The sequence below is a fragment of the Balaenoptera musculus genome, chromosome 8, assembly GCF_009873245.2.
Source record: "Balaenoptera musculus isolate JJ_BM4_2016_0621 chromosome 8, mBalMus1.pri.v3, whole genome shotgun sequence".
NCBI classification, from domain to species: Eukaryota; Metazoa; Chordata; class Mammalia; order Artiodactyla; family Balaenopteridae; genus Balaenoptera; species Balaenoptera musculus.
The window spans coordinates 82,492,080-82,511,036 of record NC_045792.1 but is presented as its reverse complement, the minus strand read 5'-3'; the positions used below and the strand labels follow the sequence as shown (position 1 = coordinate 82,511,036).

The 18,957-nt window shown below is 35.4% G+C and overlaps 1 protein-coding gene across 3 annotated transcripts in view; it reads left to right on the top strand.

Moving 5' to 3' along the window:
* Positions 1-18,957, top strand: part of IMMP1L (inner mitochondrial membrane peptidase subunit 1) — a 74,510-nt gene that overhangs the window by 1,301 nt on the left and 54,252 nt on the right. For 2 of the 3 annotated variants that reach the window (XM_036860076.1, XM_036860074.1), the window contains exon 2: positions 17,550-17,661. The gene's annotated coding sequence lies outside the window, so the exon portion shown is untranslated. Of the gene's footprint in view, positions 1-9,875; positions 9,921-17,549; positions 17,662-18,957 lie in introns of all 3 variants that reach the window. The other variant, XM_036860075.1, reaches the window with a different exon arrangement.

Genomic DNA, 18,957 nt, shown 5'->3' with positions numbered 1-18,957 from the left:
ATCTGTAATCTAAATTGTTCAGTAAATAGCTGTTGAGTGTTTACTGTCTGCTTGGAGCTAACCTTGTCATTTTAGGCCTATAGAAGTAAAAACTGTTCTCATTTGGGGGAGATAAGATTAACACATAGAAAACACCATAGCAGTTAAAATGAACACATTGAACAATATATGTTAATTTTGTCCTGTAGTAAATAATTATACTAAGAAGACCAAAACAAAAAGTGACAAAGCAATCTAATATCAAATAGGAACTTCAGATAGTTTTGCTGCTCTGAAAACTTTGAAGTACTACAAATATTGAATTTTTATAGGTTTCTTTACTACGTATTCCCTTGTTTTCTAATCTTTACTTCAGACTTTTTTTTTTTTTTTTTTTTTTTTGTGTTTTTGGGTCTTCGTTTCTGTGCGAGGGCTTTCTCCCGTTGCAGAGAGCGGGGGCCCCTCTTCATCGCGGTGCGCGGGCCTCTGACTGTTGCGGCCTATCGTTGCGGAGCACTGGCTCCAGACGCGCAGGCTCAATAGTTGTGGCTCATGGGGCCAGTTGCTCCGCGGCATGTGGGATCTTCCCAGACCAGGGCTCGAACCCGTGTCCCCTGCATCGGCAGGCAGACTCTCAACCACTGCGCCACCAGGGAAGCCCCTACTTCAGCCTTTAGTTTTCTAAACCTTATTACTAGAAGTGAAAAATTGTTTTTCAGCTTTAACTGTAATCCAGGAAGCATGACATATGTGTGCACCAAGGCATTCCTGAAATTAGGATATATCTTTGGTATAACATTATCATAGAATAAATTAATCTGTCCTATTTTTTTTTTTTACAAAGACAAAACCTTTGCTCTCAAAGCAAATAATCCCAAATACTTGAATTTACCAGTATGTAGAGTATAATATAAACATTGGAATAAATGAAGTTTTTATGGAAGGGAAGAATTAAAAGGGTATATGTTTAAGTGTGGTGTTCAATGATTAATAACAATTATTTACTGAGCACATAGTAAATCTCATGGAGTGTGCTATGTACTAGGTTACAGGAGAAAGAATACTTAGTCTCTACCCTCTTTGAGTTCACAGTTGTGAGAGATAGGTGGGTGGATAGGATAATAAAGTATACTCTAAATGCTGTGGAGGACAAATACAGAATACATAACTTGAACTGAGATAGAGAATCCTGGGTAAGTTTACCCTGAGAAGGAAGCTCCCTCCCCTCCTTCAGTAAATCTGCTCTCATTGCTACTGTGCAAATAGTTCTCATAATTTATGCATAGTGCTAAGAGAAGAGGAGACTAGAGAAATTAGATAAAAGTCTAATTGATTTTTTTTAAGATGAATTTTTTTTCCTTAAGGATAATGGGAAATCATTGAAAAATTTCAGGTAAAGAAATGACATAATAATCATATTTGATCGTTACGTTTGGCTAAAAAGTATCCTGCAAGAGAATGGATTGGCTAAGTGTGATTGGGATAAAGAGAATGGAATGAATCAAGAGATTACTATAATGGGTGGAATTGATATGACCAAGGAAGGTTGACAGTAGGAATCAAAGATGACTAACAGGTTTCTGTATCGAGCAGCTTTCTGGATGGTGGAGGATAAAGAATAAAGGAGGAACAGTAGAACTTTATAGTTGTGCGGTTGGTTGTTTTAGGGAATGGGAGATCACGTTTTTTTATGTATTGAATGTATTTAATTGGAGTAAAATACCTGTGGAGTATCCAAGTGGAGATGTCCAATACACAGTAGGCTATGTGAGAGAGGGATCTCTAGATGAAACATATATATTAAAAATTAATTAGCCCATGGTGGGAGTTTACCTTAAGGGAATGGATAAGCTCACCAAGGAAATGTATACTTTAGAGTGAGAAGAAAAAAGAACCAGGAATAAACTTTGGGGAACATGAACACTTGAAAGCTGTGCAGAGGAGGAGAAAGTAAAATAAGAATTGGAAAGTGTTTACTTGATTTAGTAATAATGATTTATTTTTGGCTTTGTTAAGAGCAGGTTTGATGGAGTAGCATACTGAAAAGTCAAATAATTCTGTTTGGAATTGAATGGGAAGTGAAGTTGAATATTCCATAACAGTAGACCATTTTACATTTTAGAAGGGTTTGCTGTGAAGGGGGTAGAGGGAGATGACAGAGGTTTAAGGGAGCAGTTTTCTTGTGTGGGAGAGGGAGGGAGAAGGAGAGGGGAAGGAAGAGAGAGATGAAGCTACTGGAAAACATTCTTGGCAATGGATGAGGAAAAGAACCTGAATGAGGTAGAAGGAATGGAATCTGGAGCACAGGAAAGGGATCAGTATTTGAAAGGAGGAGGCTAAATTCAATGGCTAAAAAGTGTAAATGAACATAAGACTCTTTGTTTTCCTTTTTGCCATTAAATCTTGGAGTTTTTAAGACCATTTTCTCTTTTCTTGTTCCATATTTTTACCTTCATCCATTCCCAGGACGTTAGTTCCTATTTATATACCAATGACTAACATATTTATAGTCCAGATTGCTTCTCTGATCTTGAGAATCATAAATTCAGATATTTACCTTTTTTCTGAAAGTCTTAATGGGACCTCAAACTCATAATGCCCCAGACTGAACTTTGGTGTTTTGTATCTAGGTAAATGATAAGACCGTTTGTAGAATTAGTTGCCTGAGCCAACTCACTATACTCAATTCCTCTCTTAAGCTTCATTCCTCCATAGCCAGTCTCTTACCAAGACTTATGGAGTTTACTTCTCAGTAACTCCCTAATCCATTCTAGAGCATTTAGCTCTCATCTTTGGTTCTCCTGCAGTACATTCTCCATTCAAGAGCCATCCCAATCCTTTCAAAATAGATGTCTGATCATATAGTATAAAAACAAAACTTTTAAGGACATGCATTTGGTTTCCACTACTTAGCTCTCTAGTCACATCACTCTATAAATTCCCTTACTCTCTTCACTCTATCATTCATTTATTCTCCTGTACTCACCTTGTTCCCTTCATCCAAAAGGCCACTAGTTAACTTCTATTTATCCTTCAAATCTCACTTCAACCTACACATCCTCAGTAAAACCTTCTGACCTTGATATCAAAATAAAATAAACTCCTATATACTAACAATGAACAAGTGGAATTGGAAATTAAAAACAATACAATTTACATAAGTATCCCCCAAAATAAAATAATGAGGTATGAATCAAAAAGTGTATAAGATCTATATAAGGAAAAGTTCAAGACTCTGATGAACCAAATCAAAGAAGAACTAAATAAATGGAGAGATATTCCATATTCGTGGATAGGAGACTCAATATTTTCATTATGTCATTTCTTCCCAAGTTGATCTGTAGATTCAATGCAATCCCAAATAAAATCCTAGCAGGTTATTTTTTGGATATTAACAAGCTGATTCTAAAGTTTATATGGAGAGGCAAAAGATACAGAATAGGAAACACCATATTGAAGAACAAAGTTGGAGGACTGATGCTACCTGACTTCGAGACTTACTATAAAGTATTGGCAAAAGAATAGACAAAGAGATTGGTGGAGCAGAATAGAGAACCCAGAAATAGACTCACATGGATATAGTCAACTGATCTTAGACAAATGAACAAAGACAATACAGTGGAGCAAATATAGTCTTTTCAACAAATGGTGCTGGAACAACTAGTCATACACATGTAAAAAATCAATAAGTATATAAATCTAGACACGGACTTTACTTCAGGAAAATTAACTCAAAGTCGATCACATACCTAAGTGTAAAACACAAAACTATAAAACTCCTAAAAGATAACATAGGAGAAAACATAGCTTACTTTGGGTATGGCAGTGACTTTTTAGATACACCAGGGCTTCCCTGGTGGCGCAGTGGTTGAGGGTCCACCTGCCAATGCAGGGGGCGCGGGTTCGAGCCCTGGTTTGGGAGGATCCCGCGTGCCGTGGAGCGACTGGGCCTGTGAGCCGCGGCTGCTGAGCCTGCGCGTCTGGAGCCTGTGCTCCGCAGCAGGAGAGGCCGGGATGGTGGGAGGTCCGTGCACCGCGATGAGGGGTGGCCTCCGCTTGCCACGGCTGGAGAGGGCCCTCGCACAGAAACGAAGACCCAACACAGCCAAAAATAAATAAATAAATAAATAAATTTAGATACACCAAAGGCATAATCTATGAAAGAAATAATCGACAGGCTGAACTTCATTAAAAACTTCTGCTCTGTGAAAGACAGTATCAAGAGAATGAGAAGACAAGCCACAGACTGGGAGAAAATGTTTGCAAAAGACACATCTGATAAAGGACTGTTGTCCAAAATACACAAAGAACTCAATAATAATAAGCATCCTGATTTAAATATGGGCGAAAGACCTTGACACTCCTGACCAAAGAAGATATACAGATGGCAAATAAGCATATGAAAAGATACTTCCCATCATATGTCATCAGGGGAAATGCAAATTAAAACAACATTGAAATACCACTGCACATCTATTAGAAGGGCCAAAATCCTGAACACTAATATCACCAAATGCTGGTGAGGATGTGGAGCAACAGGAACTCTCATACAGCGCTGGTGGGAATGCGAAATGCTTTTGCCATTTTGAGAGACAGTTTGGAGGTTTCTTACAAAACTAAACATACTCTTACCATATGATCCAGCAATTGTGCCCCCTTGGCATTCACCCCATGGAGTTGGAAACATATCCATATAAAAACCTCCACATGGATGTTTATAGAGGCTTTATTTATAACTGCCCAAACTTGGAAGAAACCAAGATGTCTTACAGTAGGTGAATGGATAAATAAAGTGTGGTATATCCAGACAATGGAATATTATTCAGCGCTAAAAACAAACAAGCTCTTAAGCCATTAAAAGACATGGGGAAACCTCAAATGCAAATTACTAAGTGAAAGAGGCCAATTTGAAAAAGCTACATACTGATTCCAACTATGTGACATTCTGGAAAATGCAGAACTATGGAGACAATAAAAAGATCAGTGATTGGCAGAGATGGTTTCAGGGAGAGATGAATAGGCAGAGCACAGGATTTTTAGGGCAGTGAAAATAGTCTGTGTATTATAATGATGGGTATATGTCATTATACTTTTGTGCAAGCCCACAGAATGTACAGCATCAAGAAAGAACTCTGTGGTAAACTATGGACTTTGCGTGATTATGATGGGTCAGTGTAGGTTCCTCCTTGGTAAAAAATGCACCATTCTGGTGAATGATGTTGATAATGGGGGAAGCTATACATGTGTGGTGTAAGGAGTGTATAAGAAATTTCTGTACCTTCCTCCTAATTTTTTGTAACCCTAAAACTGCTCTATAATAAAGTCCCTAAAAAAAAAGTGTCCAAAGTACAAAGAAATCAGCTATATAAAATCTCAGTCTGAGAGTTTCATAAACAGCGTGTATATCACCCTTGTGGCTAAATAGTGGGACCATTTCCGCAAGGGTATTCTGAGAAGTCTGCAGGTACAATTGAAAGACTGCAGTGACCTATTAAAGGTACACCAGAAAACATAATGGTCATGATAAGCAACTAGCGCCCCATGACAGAAGTGCGTACCCCTTTGGTTGGCCTTTTGAGTTTTCTGAGACCGAGGGCTCATATTACCATTGTGTCTGTGCATGTAAAGCATATAACAGAAATGGTGAGGCTTATCATGGGGCCTGATAGTATTCTGGCAGCATAATTGAATGAGTGAATGCCAGGGTCATGCCTGCACAGAGGGAGTTCTTGGACCCCATGCAATCCCTTTTTGCTTCCTGTCAGTATACTCATAAAGGGAAATCCCAGTCCTGAGTTCCAACATCACAGATTGTTTTAGCTGTCTTTGTATTTTATATAAATGAGGCCATACACCATTTACTCTTGTGTTGGATTTCTTTTGCTCACTGTTATATTTATGAAATGTCTGTTATTAATGTGTACAGTTGTGGAGTATTTGTTACTGTATAGTATTGCTATATAGTATTGTGTAACTGTGTCACAATTCATTATCCATTCTACTGTTGAAAGGGATTTGGCTAGTTTACTATTTGTGGCCAAACATTTTTCTAACATGGTTGTACCAATTTACACTCTTACCGGGAATGTTAGAGAATTTTGGTTGCTTCTCATCCTTACCAACACTTAGTATTGTCTTTCTTTTCATTTTAGCCATTTGGGGAGGATTATGGTATGACATTTTCATTTGGATTTGAACTGATGAAGTTGAGCACCTGTTCTTATGTTTATTGGCCATTTGGATAACCTCTTCTGTGAAGAGTCTATTTGTGTCTTTGCCAATTTTTAAAAATTGCATTGTTTGTCTTTCAATCTGGATTTGTAGGAGTTCTTTTTATATTTTGGTTAAGAGTTCAGTTTCAAATAAATGTGTTACAAATATATTCTCTTAGTCTGTGGCTTTCCTTTTCGTATTCTTTTAATTTAATTAAATTTATTTTTTTTATACAGCAGGTTCTTATTAGTTATCTGTTTTATACATATTAGTGTATATATGTCAGTCCCATCTCCTAATTCATCCCACCACCACCAGCCCCCCACCCCAGCTTTCCCCCCCTTGGTGTCCATATGTTTGTTCTCTACATCTGTGTCTCTATTTCTGCCTTGCAAACCGGTTCATCGTCTTTTGATTTTAGTCAAAATGTATTCTGAAGGATTAGTTTTTCTCCTTATGTCTAGCACTTTATGGCTAGGTTTGCCTACTCCCAAGAGTCCAAAGATAATCTCAATATTTTCATCTAAAAGCCCTGCTGTTTACTTTTAAACATTTGAGTCTGCATGCTGGTGGAATTGATTTTTTTTTTTGTCTTTGGTGTGAGGCAGGGCTGAAGGTGTATTTGTTTTTCCTACATAGATATCCTATTGACCTAGCACCATTTATTGAAAAGACAGTTCTTTCCCTGCCATATTGAACATACTTTTTCAGTAAATAGAGTCACACATATTAGGTAGACTTTTCTGGACTTACCATTCCATTGGTTAGTGTATGATTCTTCAGGTTCTCCAGGAGGATGACTTCTTTTCTCTCAGAATTTTAACCACCTGTACTGCACTGCACTCAAGCTAAATCAGTAAAAGTAAGATGCTCACCCTTTGGAAATCCCTTCTTACAAGTTTGACTCACCAACAAAATCTTGTTCTGTTCAATCTGTAGAGCCTTCACATAATTGTTCTTGTATTTTGTCCTGAGTTTGTGGTTGTTACTTAAGGGAGGGTTCGTCTGTTATGAGCTTACTTTTTAGTGACTGTAAATGATTTCTTTATTGCTGATATTGGTTACTTGTGTTTCTTCTTTTTTCCTTTTTTAGGTTTGCTAGGGATTTTTCATTTTTATTAATCTTTTTTTTTTTAAACCCAACTTTTGGCTTTTAAATTTTTTCCCTGTTTTTGTAAAATTTTTTTACTTTCTATTTTATTGATTATTGCTCTTATTATTTCCTTCCTCCTACATTCTTTGGTTTTGATTTGCTGAAATTTTGGGTTTTCTCTCTTGTGATAAAAGCTTAATTCATTGATTTTCCACCTTTCTTCTTTTCTAGTATACTATTTATAGTTAAGGGTGATTTTCCCCAGGCACTGTTCTAGCTGTATCCTACAACTTTTAACATTTTATGTTTTCATCATTTATTTTAAAACATTTTTTACTTTTTGTTTAGATTTCCTCAATAATTTTTGGAACACTTTTGAGAGTGCTGAAATACATGAATTATATTGGATGCCAGGAAAGCAGGTGTAATCTGGGACTGTCCAGGGCACGTGAGAACTTACGTTCATCCCAATTGTAGTGGATTCTTAAGTATAAGCAGAAAACTGGGGTTTTAAGTTAAAATTTTAAAATCCACTATATACTCATCTGGGAATATTCAGTGTAATAGGGTAGATGTGTCAAAAGATAAACATGTTTTGGTTCAAGGAGATTTTTCAAGTAAATGTGTCTATAAAGGAGAACAAGACATTTTTAGTGGTAAACACTAAAACACTAAAAATTTTTAGTGTTAAAGGAAAAAGAAATTCCAGAGGTAGAATGGCCCAGCATAGGTGTATCTCCCAATCGGGGACTGTTGTTCTTCTTTGCATGGAGCACAAGTAAGGAATTTAACAACTGCTGACTAACGCCTGGTGCCCCTTTCCTGTGTCAACTAGAGGAGTCTCACAGGCATAAAGCTGCGGTGCTAATCTAAGCCCATGCATTATTCTAATTATCCTGGACATTTCTGATGAGGTATCAATTCCTCCACAGTATGAATAATTATGGGACCCCAGGGAAAGGCCAGATATTTAAAACCATTCCTCCTGAAGCTTCTTACATCACATCTACTGATTTTGCATGAAAGATCATTTAGACTAGTGCTGATCCCCTCTGAAGAAATACATATTTCTTGGCCCAATAAGTAGTGTTAGCAGAGGGAAATATTTTGACTGCTATTTCCCAGTTTAAGAATATGAAGTTTCTTGTAGGATAAGATGAAAGTTAAAAATCCTAGCAAACATTTTCATCGTAAATTCAGAACTAAATTACACATTTTTTTAAACTTTTTTGTTCACAGCTCTTGTTCTACCTTTCTTTGAATTATATTTTCTTAGGAAACACTTTTAAAATTATTTTCAAACTTGGTAGCATTAATTAATTGCATTCTCTACATTGAGTTGTTTCATAATCTCGTCCATATCCATTATGATATTTAGTTTCTCATTTGTAATGCTATATCTTTGGATTTTTCTCTCAGTAACTTTAAAGGATTTAAAAAAATCTATTTTAATGCTATTTTCATAGAATGATGCCTTAGATTTAGGCATTAATTATTTCCTTTTCTAATGTTACTAATTTTTGTCTTTTTCTGAATTTAATCTTTCTTCCTGCTTCTCTTAGGTATTTTTTGTTGTTCATTGTAGCACTTTTAAAGGCAATAATTAAAATATAGCTGTAGTGGCTTATTATATTATAATTTCCAGGTAAGCCCTGTCCTGTAGTACTTCCTGTGTTGATGGAAGTGTTCTATATCTACCCTGACCAGTATAATAGCCATTAAACACATATGGCTATTGGGTACTTACAATGTGGCTGATATGATTGAGGAACTGAATTTTTAATTTTGTTTTAATAATTTAAATTTAAACACTACTTTTGGCTAGTTGCTGCTGTATTGGACAGCATAGCTCTAGATCAATATTTAGCAAAATTTTTCTATGAAAGACCAAATAGTAAATATTTTAGGCTTTGCAGACCATATGGTCCCTGTTGCAACTACTTAGCTCTGTTGTTGTAGCAAAAAAGCAACCATAGACAACATGTAAACGAATGAGCATGGCTGTGTTCCAGTAAAACCTTATTTGCTAAAATGGAGTGGGCAGGAATTGGCTTATGGGCCCTCGTTTGACAACCTCTGCTCTACATGAAAGATGTATCTAGGGATCTATTTATTTTTCTTTTTCCTGCTCTGTATTCCCTGGGGGGTCTTTTCCTGTAACATTTTAGAGAGCTTATTACCCTCCTTGGGTTGTTATTCTGTATTTCTTCAACTTTTGTTTCAACTTTTCTATTTTTTTGTATATGTGGGGGGAGTTGGTGGTGGACAGGCATTCTATTTTAAATTTCTTTAAACTCTACTCTTTGTTGTTTTAATTCTACTCTTTCATATGCCTGTTGTCGCATAGATACAATATCTTAACTAATATCTCTGAAGATGTTAAATAGAATTATTTTCCTTTTATTTTCCTCCCTGAATTACCTCTGATTTCTCCAGAGTTGCTTGTTCTGTTTTTCATCATGGGCCTTCTTTTTCATTCTTGTGGTTTCCTTAAATGTTGCTGATCCTTGGTTGCTCATTCATGTTGATATATGACCAGTTGAATAATATAGATAACTGGAGTGGGTTTTCTCTTCTTTTCTTTCTCTAGCAAATTACCCTAAACGGAAAGAATACTGATGGGAATTCCTTATGGGTAGGTAGGACTTAGTATTTTTTTATTAAAGTATGTCAATTTACAGTATTATGTTAATTTCAGGTGTACAATATAGTGATTCAGTATTTTTATAGATTGTACTCTGTTTAAAGTTATTATAAAATATTGGCTATATTGCCTGTGCTGTGCAGTATATCCTTGTAACTTCTCTACTTTGTACATAGTAGTTTGTACCTCTTAATCCCCTACCCCTATTTTGCCCCTCCCCCCACCCCTCTCCCCACTGGTAATCACTTGTTTATTCTCTATATCTATGAGTCTGTTTCTGTTTTGTCATATTCATTCATTTTATTTTTTAGATTTCACATATAATTGATAACATACAGTATTTGTCTTTTTCTGTCTGACTTATTATTAAGCAAAATATACTCTAGGTCCATCCATGTTGTTGCAAATGGCAGAATTTCTTTTTTTTATGACTAATATTCCATTGTATATGTATACTACATCTTCTTCATCCATTCATCTGTTGATGGACACTTAGATTGCTTTCATATCTTAGCTATTGTAAATAATGCTGCTGTGAACACTGGGGTGCATATATCTTTTCAAATTGTGTGTTTTTGTTTTCTTTGGATATATATCCAGAAGTGGAACTGTTGGAACATGTAGTTCTATTTTTAATTTTTTTGAGGACTCTCCATGCTGTTTTCCATAGTGGCTCTACCAATTTACATTCTCACTACCAGTATATGAGGATTCCCGTTTCTCAGACTCCTCACCAACATTTGTTAGTTGTGGTCTTTTTGATGATAGCCATTCTGACAGTTGTGAGGTAATATCTCATTGGGGTTTTGAGTGACATTTTTCTGATGATTACTGATGTTGTACATCTTTTCATGTGCCTGTTGGCCATCTGTATGTTTTCTTTTGAAAAATGTCTATTCAGGTCTTCTGCCCAGTTTTAAATTGGGTTGTTTAGGGTTTTTTTGTTTGTTTGCTTGTTTGTTTTTGATATTGAGTTGTATGAGCTGTTTATATAGTTTGGATATTAACCCCTCATCAGTCATATCATTTGCAAATATTTTCTCCAATTTAGTAGGTTTTCTTTTTGTTTTGTCAATGGTTTCCTTTGCTCTGTAGAAGCTTTTAACTTTAATTAGGTCCAATTTGTTTATGTTTGTTTTTGTTTCCTTTGCTTTAGGAGACAGATCCAAAAAATATTGCTACAATTTATGTCAAAGAGTGTTCTGCATGTTTTCTTCTAGGAGTTTTATGGTTTCTGGTCTTAGATTTAGGTCTTTAATCTATTTTGAGTTTATTTTTGTTTATGGTATGAGAAAATATTCTATTTTCATTCTTTTACATGTAGCTGTCCTGTTTTCCCAGCATCACTTATTGCAGAGACTCTCTTTTTTCCTTTGTATATTCTTGCCTCCTTTGTCATAGATTAACTGACCATAAATGCGTGGGTTTATTTCTGGGCTCTCTGTTACGTTCCATTTATCTGTATTTCTGTTTTTGTGCCAGTACCATACTGTTTTGATTACCGTAGTTTTGTAGTAGTCTGAAGTCAGGGAGTGTGATACCTTCATCTTTGTTCTTCTTAAGGTTGCTTTGGCTATTTGGGGTCTTTTGCGTGTCCATATAAATTTTACGATTATTTGTCCCACTTTTGTGAAAAATATCATGGGTATTTTGATAGGGATTGCATTAAATCTGTAGATTGCTTTGGGTATAGGTAGGACTAATTTATTGGTGTGTTTTGCTCAGAGTGGATAAGCAGAGAGCAAGCAGACAGGCCAGGTCCGTCTCTAATAGCCTGATAAGGAGAATCCTATCCTAGGTTTCAACCACTATACTTTGGAGCCCAGATTCCTCTCAGGCAGGTTAAACCTTTTTTTATCCTCCATAACTGTTGGTTCAGCCCACAACCCCTTTCTACAGGAAGAAAAGTTACATCTTCTCTGAAACATTCTCCTGTGTGTGTAGTTGGACAGGGGTCAACACACTTTTTTGGAGACTAAATAGTAAGTATTTTAGGTTTTCCACATGTCCTCTTTCATAACTTTTCAACGTTACCATTGGAATGCAGTTGTAGACAGTATATTAAAAAATGAGCACAGCTGTGTTTTGATAATGCTTTGTTTATGAACACTGAAATTTGAATTTCATATAATTTTTACATCACAAAATATTCTTCTTTTCTTTTCTTTGAGCCATTTAAAAGTATAAAAACCAGTCTTAATTTGCAAGGTATACAAAAGCAGATGGTAACCTGGAAGGTTTGCCCTGTGAACCATGGTTTGCCAAACCCTGTGCTAGGATGTTGCTCTCTCTGCCCTATTCTACCTATCACTGTTATTTCTATCTTTTAAAAAGTTTTCATAACCTGTAGTATGTTGCTGCTTTTCACTCCCTTTTAGTGGCCTAAGGGTCAGCCTTTCATTCTACCGAGGCCTTCAGTGGATTGGATGAGGTCCACGCACATTAGGGAGGGCAATCTGCTTTACTTAATCTGAGGATCCAAATGTTAATCTCATCCAAATACACCCTCACAGTAACACCCAGAATAATGTTTGATCAAATATCTTGACACTGCATGGCCCAGTCAAGGTGATACATAAAATTAACCATCTTTCTCACATAGCTGGTAAATGATAGAGCTAGGATTCACAACTGTGATGAGCTGTCTGATGACAAAATTCAAGCTTATTTACAATTTGTACCTGGACCCAAACTCAGCATTAGTATCCTCCTAAAGATAGCCTTTTATTTAGCCAGCTAATGGATACTTGCATAAGGAATGAGGCATATTTGTCTTGATAAAATGAGTAAATTCATAGTAACCAGGATGGTTCGAGAATGTGATATGAAACAAGTAGTAAGTGAGACATAAATTTAACACAGAGGTGAACGATTTTGAGTTTCAGAAGACCTGTCTTAATCTTGTGAAAGAGAAATCAGACCCCTTTGTTTCTCCAAAGCATAGAAAGTTCAGTTTCAACTCATATTAAAGAACTTTTTATCAGAGTTGTCCAGCACTGAAACAAGATTTTTAATCATTTAAATATATTTGCTTTTAAAAATCTTTAGAAATTTAAAGCCATGTTTTTACCTTTTATATTTTTTCATTCCCCAAAATGCAAAATTAAAAAAAAAAAATTAAAGGCCATTTTGTACTATAATTTTATCATTCTCCAGAGTGAAAGATTTGAAATTAATTTTGTAGTCTGTTTGGTATTCTAAGGTTATTTTAAAAAAATTTAAAAAGCAGCTCATGTTTCCTTTTCTATTAACATTTCCTAAATGAACTCATATGGAATTAATGAATTGCTATCATATATGATGATCCTTTTCCCTCACTGAGCATTGGAATATGTTCATTTTAGAGCTTATCAGTAGCTCAGTCTTGATTCTCTAGTTGAAGTAGTTATGTCAGCCTTTGCATCTGGCTCAAGGTCTTGGGTCCTTTTCCCATAGGAAAAATCTTTTTGTGATAAAAATATACATAACATAAGATTTATTATTGTAATCATTTTTAAGTGTACAATTCAATGGCATTAGGTATATTTATGATGTGTAAACATTGCCACTATCTTTTTTCCAGAGCTTTTTCATCATCCCAAAGGGAAATGCTTTACCCATTGAGCAATAACCTTCCCACTCCATCACCGCAGCCTCTGGTACCTCTATTCTACTTCCTGTCTATGAATTTGCCTATCTAGGTACCTCACATAAGTGAAATCATATAATATTTGTTCTTTGTTAGCATTTGCATAATGTTTTTCACTTAGCATAGTGTTTTGCAAAGTTCATCCATCTTGTATCATGTGTCAGAAATTCATTCCTTTTTATGGCTGAATAGTATTCCATTGTACGTATATAGCACATTTTGTTTATCCATACATCTGTTGATAGACACTTGTTCTGTTTCCATCTTTTGCCTATTGTGTATACTGGTGTAATGAACATCAGAGTACAAGTATCTGTTAGAATTCCTTTAAGTATATGCCGAGGAGTAGAATTGCTGAAGCATATGTTTAACTTTGTAAGGAACTACCAAAGTGTTTTCCACAGTGGCTTAAGCATTCTGCATTCCCACCAGCAGTACAGAGAGGTTCCAATTTCTCCAAATCCTCAGCAACTTTTGTTCTTTCTTTCTTTATTTATTGGATAATAGCTGTTGTAATGAGTTTGAAGTGGTATCTCATTGTGGTTTTGATTTGCATTTTCCTAATGATTTGTCATGTTAGCATCTTTTGCAATCTAGATATGCTGAGAATTTTCCAAATCATCAAGTGCTGATTTCTTTCTGCTTAACTTTCTCAGTTTATCTCCTTTTATCCTTTTTCATTCCTCAATTTATCTCCTTTCTCTCACATTTTACCATAATCAGCAAGGAGAAACCAGTACATGCCTTCAACATTTTACTTGGAAATCTCCTCAGCTAAACATTCAGGCTCATCACTTACAAGTTCTACTTTTCACCCAACATTAGAACACATTTCAGTTTTACTACATTGTAACAAAGACTGCCTTCCCTCTAGTGTTCAATAACATCTCTCATTCCCTTCTTGAGACTTCACCAGAAGTCCAGTTAATGTTCATATTTCTGTAGCATTCTGTTCCTGACAAATAAGTGTATTCTCTAAGGTGATACAAGTGTTCTCAGCCATCCTGTTCACTTCCTTCTGAGCATTCACCAGAATCTCCTTAACGTCTCATTTCTATTGGGTTGGCCAAAAAGTTTGTCCGGGTTTTTCTGTACCATTTTATGGAAAAGCCTGAACGAACTTTTTGGTCAATCCAGTATCAGCTGGCTCTTCAAGGCAATCTACCAATAGTCTCTTCAGTCTTATTATTATTTTTCTTAAATTTTTTGTTATCTGTTACAGCAACACCCCACTTCCTGGTACCAAAATCTTTTTAATTTCCTAGGAATTCCATAACGAATTACCACAAACTTGGTGGCTTAAAACAACAGAAATTTACTTCATTACAGTTTCCAGGGCCAGAAGTCCAAAATTATGGTGTCAACAGAGCTATGTTTGTTCTAACAGCTCTAGAGGAGGATCCTTCCCTGCTTCCTCCAGCTTCTGGTGGCTCCTGTCTTTCCTTGGCTGTGGCAACATAACTTCAATGTCTGCCTTCATTTTCACATTGTCTTTTTCTCTGTGTCTCTGTGTGTCCTTTTCGGTCTCCTTTGAGGACATTCTCATTGTATTTAGGGCCCACCCTAATCTAATATGATCTCATATTGATCCTTACCTTGATTATATCTGCAAAGATCCAGTGTTACAGTAGGGTCACATTCTGAGGTTCCAAGTGGACATGAGTTTGGGGGGAAGGGAGAACACTACTCAACCCACTATATTCTCTTTTTAGGAATTATATTATAAATGTGTTATATAATCTATTTATCATTTTTAAAACTCAAAGTTTTGCATAATATTTTGTTGTGAGATTATTTCACCATACACTAATACTGTTAATGTTAATATTCAGATTAGAAAGTGCCGAATAGGGAAATCACTTTTCTTTTTAGACTTTATAATATATATTAGAAGTACAGGGCTCTTTAATGTGTCTTTGCTTTTTGATGAGGATATTGTACACATGGGCATACACACACATGAATAAAAGCAGCAAAGTTCTGTTAACTTAAAAAAGTTTGTTACTCAGTATTTATTCACACCATATAGTAAGATCCTAAATCACCTCTCAAATTGAATGGAAGGAGTGTGTGATTAGATTTCCTTGAGATTTGGGGTGTTTTAAGACTGACTCCAGGGACTTCCCTGGTGGTCCAGTGGTAAAGAATCCGCCTTACAATGCAAGGGACGTGGGTTCGATCTCTGGTCAGGGAACTAAGATCCCACATGCAGCCGGGCAACTAAGCCCACGCACCATAACTACTGAGCTCACGTGCCTCAACTAGAGAGCCTGTGTGCTGCAAACTACAGAGCCCACATGCTCTGGAGCCCACGTACCACAACCAGAGAGAGAAAACCCACATGCCACAACTAGAGAGAGAAAACCCGCACGCCACAACTAGAGAGAAGCCCATGCGCCGCAATGAAAGATCCCGCATGCCTCAACGAAGATCCTGTGTGCCACAACTAAAGACCCGACCCAGCCAAAAATAAATAAATAATAAATAAATCTTTAAAAAAAAAAAAGACTGGCTCCAAAATGTTTAGTGAGTTCTTCAAATATTTCAGTAACTCAGAGGAAAAAATATTTTTATGAGTAGCAGCAATATAATTTAAGTATATTTAGTTGAGTGTTCTAATCAGGTGGGATTATTAAGATCAAGCACAGTGCCTGTAAGTGGATGAAAGAGTATATTTAAGCAGATTGTTGTTACAGAAAAAAACAAAAAAGAAAAAAAAAACCCTCACTTTTAAGGGTCCTAAGAGAAAAGGGAAGAAAGATGTTAGGGTCATAAAGAGAGGAGATTAAATAAAACAAAAATTGGGGTTGAAACAGAAATGCATTATAAAGGAGAGGGAAGGTAGATTGGCAAAAATGAGGAAGTATCAGAAAAGTGAAATGTACAAAAGCAAAGGCAAGAAATAGGATGGGGAAGACTTTAAGGAGAGCAAAAAATAAGAAATAATGCTATGACTAGCTTAGCGTTAAAGAGTAAAAGATGAATATATCAGAGTTTCTTTCAACTTAAGTCAAATTAATGATGATTATTAGAGAGTAACTGTAGTCTTGATATCATACACTCAAGTCAAGCTTCTCATGTCATTTTCCCTGTAGAAAATAGTGGGAACCATTTTATGTATTATTCATTAAATTGCAAGTAAATATTTATGATATATTGACATGTGATATTGTATATTACACAAACTTATATATATTTATTATTTATATTATATACATTTCAAGGTAAATATTCATGTGTTATCTTCTTTTAATGGCAAAAATTTGGGTTTTGGTGTAAACAATGAAACTTTGCATGTAAACACATATAAAGCAAACTGTTTAATGTTTCAAGTAACAGTGGTGATACATCATTTCCTCAGTTGTAAGAACTGACATGGAGTTATTATTGTTGAATATGAGGCAGGTTTTGACATCCAGGAGAATATCAAACATAATATGTTTTGCCTTTGACATATTATGACTGGTCATGGAGTTTTTCTACAATATCAGGTGCATTCCTCATATTCAGTAAATATCTGACTAATCAGGCTTAACATACCAGCATTACAAACTGCTTCTCTGCTGCCTTTGTATTCTTAAAACTAAAACTAACCCTAGATATTCATTCATGCTGACCTGTAGAAATGAATGTTATATCCTCTCTATTACCTGCAAATTGTTTAGAAGGATTTGATATATCAGAACTGTATATGGTTGGCTTATCAACTCCTTTAAGTCCTTGACCAGTTTTCTCTAGGTTGATTGATGTATTATGTCACCCATTTACTTTCTTCTACTTAAATTCTCTGGTAAATAAAGGACTTTAGTATTCTGCTTTTTAAAATCATTTTATCCGAAGTGTCATTGAATATCTGAATTCAGAATCCTATTGATCCAATAAGGAAGATGCACCTTAACAGCTGAGAGACATTTAGTCATATTATATACTAATTCAACTAAATATGGCTGAAAGAAGCCTTTACTTAATATAATTTTGATTTCCTGCTTTAGGAATCCTGAAACCATGGATCACCTATATATGCTTTGAGACATGCTTTAGATGTTTTTTTCTGGAAGCCCTGCAACTGCCTAAAAATTGAATGTATCATTGAAAAGACCTATGGTAAGTGGGTTTTTTTCCTTCTTTTTCTTCTGTCGGTTTCATGTTGTGGTTAAGTCTTATGAATGTTGTAATGCTGCTCCCTGCTGGACATAGTGTAATTTTTTAAAGTTGGCACTTAATAGATGGGCAAATAACTGGTTAGCTGGACCCACTAAGGAGGGGAATCCTTGCCTGCATTCACAAAAAACAACAGTATACAACCAAAGCAGTGCTGTTTTCATAATGGGTGATACCCATTATGTTGATATCTGAAGCCTGATGAAAGTGCTGATAGTCTTGTTTCTAAGTTTTATTGTCTGCTTCCTGTTTAGTGGCATCTAAAAGTTGTAACAAACATACATTGAAGGGTGCTTGTAGGTGATGGAACTTTTAGGATTTCCTAAATTATATGTGTGTGTATATGTTTGTAATTTGTCCGATTATTATTATTATTATCTCTTTTGTAATCATTTAAATTCCCTGTATGTTTTTCCAAAGGAACTATTTAAAACATCTTTAGTATAATTTAAATTAGACACTGTTGGATCTATTTTGAGTGAGTTACCCTACATTACATTTTATACAGTGGACTTTAAGTGTAACTTGTTTTGTATATCCATCCTATAATCTAGCGATTATGTTTTCTAGTACACACAGTGAACCATTCTTACACAGAGTGACATTGGATTGGATCTCAAGTGTCATATTTGTGTCCATCCTATTATGAACCCTCATACTGAATGCAAACACAGGTGTTCCTAAAATTGTTTTAAAATGTGTGAGAGTTAAAAGTTTTTCTTCCTACTTTTGAGCTAAATTATTATATATTTTTTGGAGTGCAGCCTGCATAAAATTAATATCTGGATGTAATTAGGGTTTTTTTTGAAAGTAAGCATACATTTTCTTGAAAAGAAGAAAAAGCAACAAGCACAACATTGAGCTAAGCAAAGATTTAACAAAATAACTGATCTTATACTCTTTAATGACCTGGTACTTTTTTTGTGGCCATTTGGGAAGCCTGTAAAATCTGTTCTTTATTAAGATTCTGGAGAATTAGGCATAGTAACTTATTTCTTTATTATTAAAATATTGCAATAAAAATTAGAAATGTAGACCAAGAAAATAAAATTGTTAGCAAAAAAGAGGAGCCCTTTCTTCCTTCTCTTTAACAATATATTTTTTCAGAAAGTATATCATTTTAAACTTTTTTTATTATGAAATATAATACTATATAGAAACATAAAATGAATAAGTATAAAGCAGACATTCAGTAACCATAGATCATTACTGACATACCAGAAGCTCTTGGTATAATCT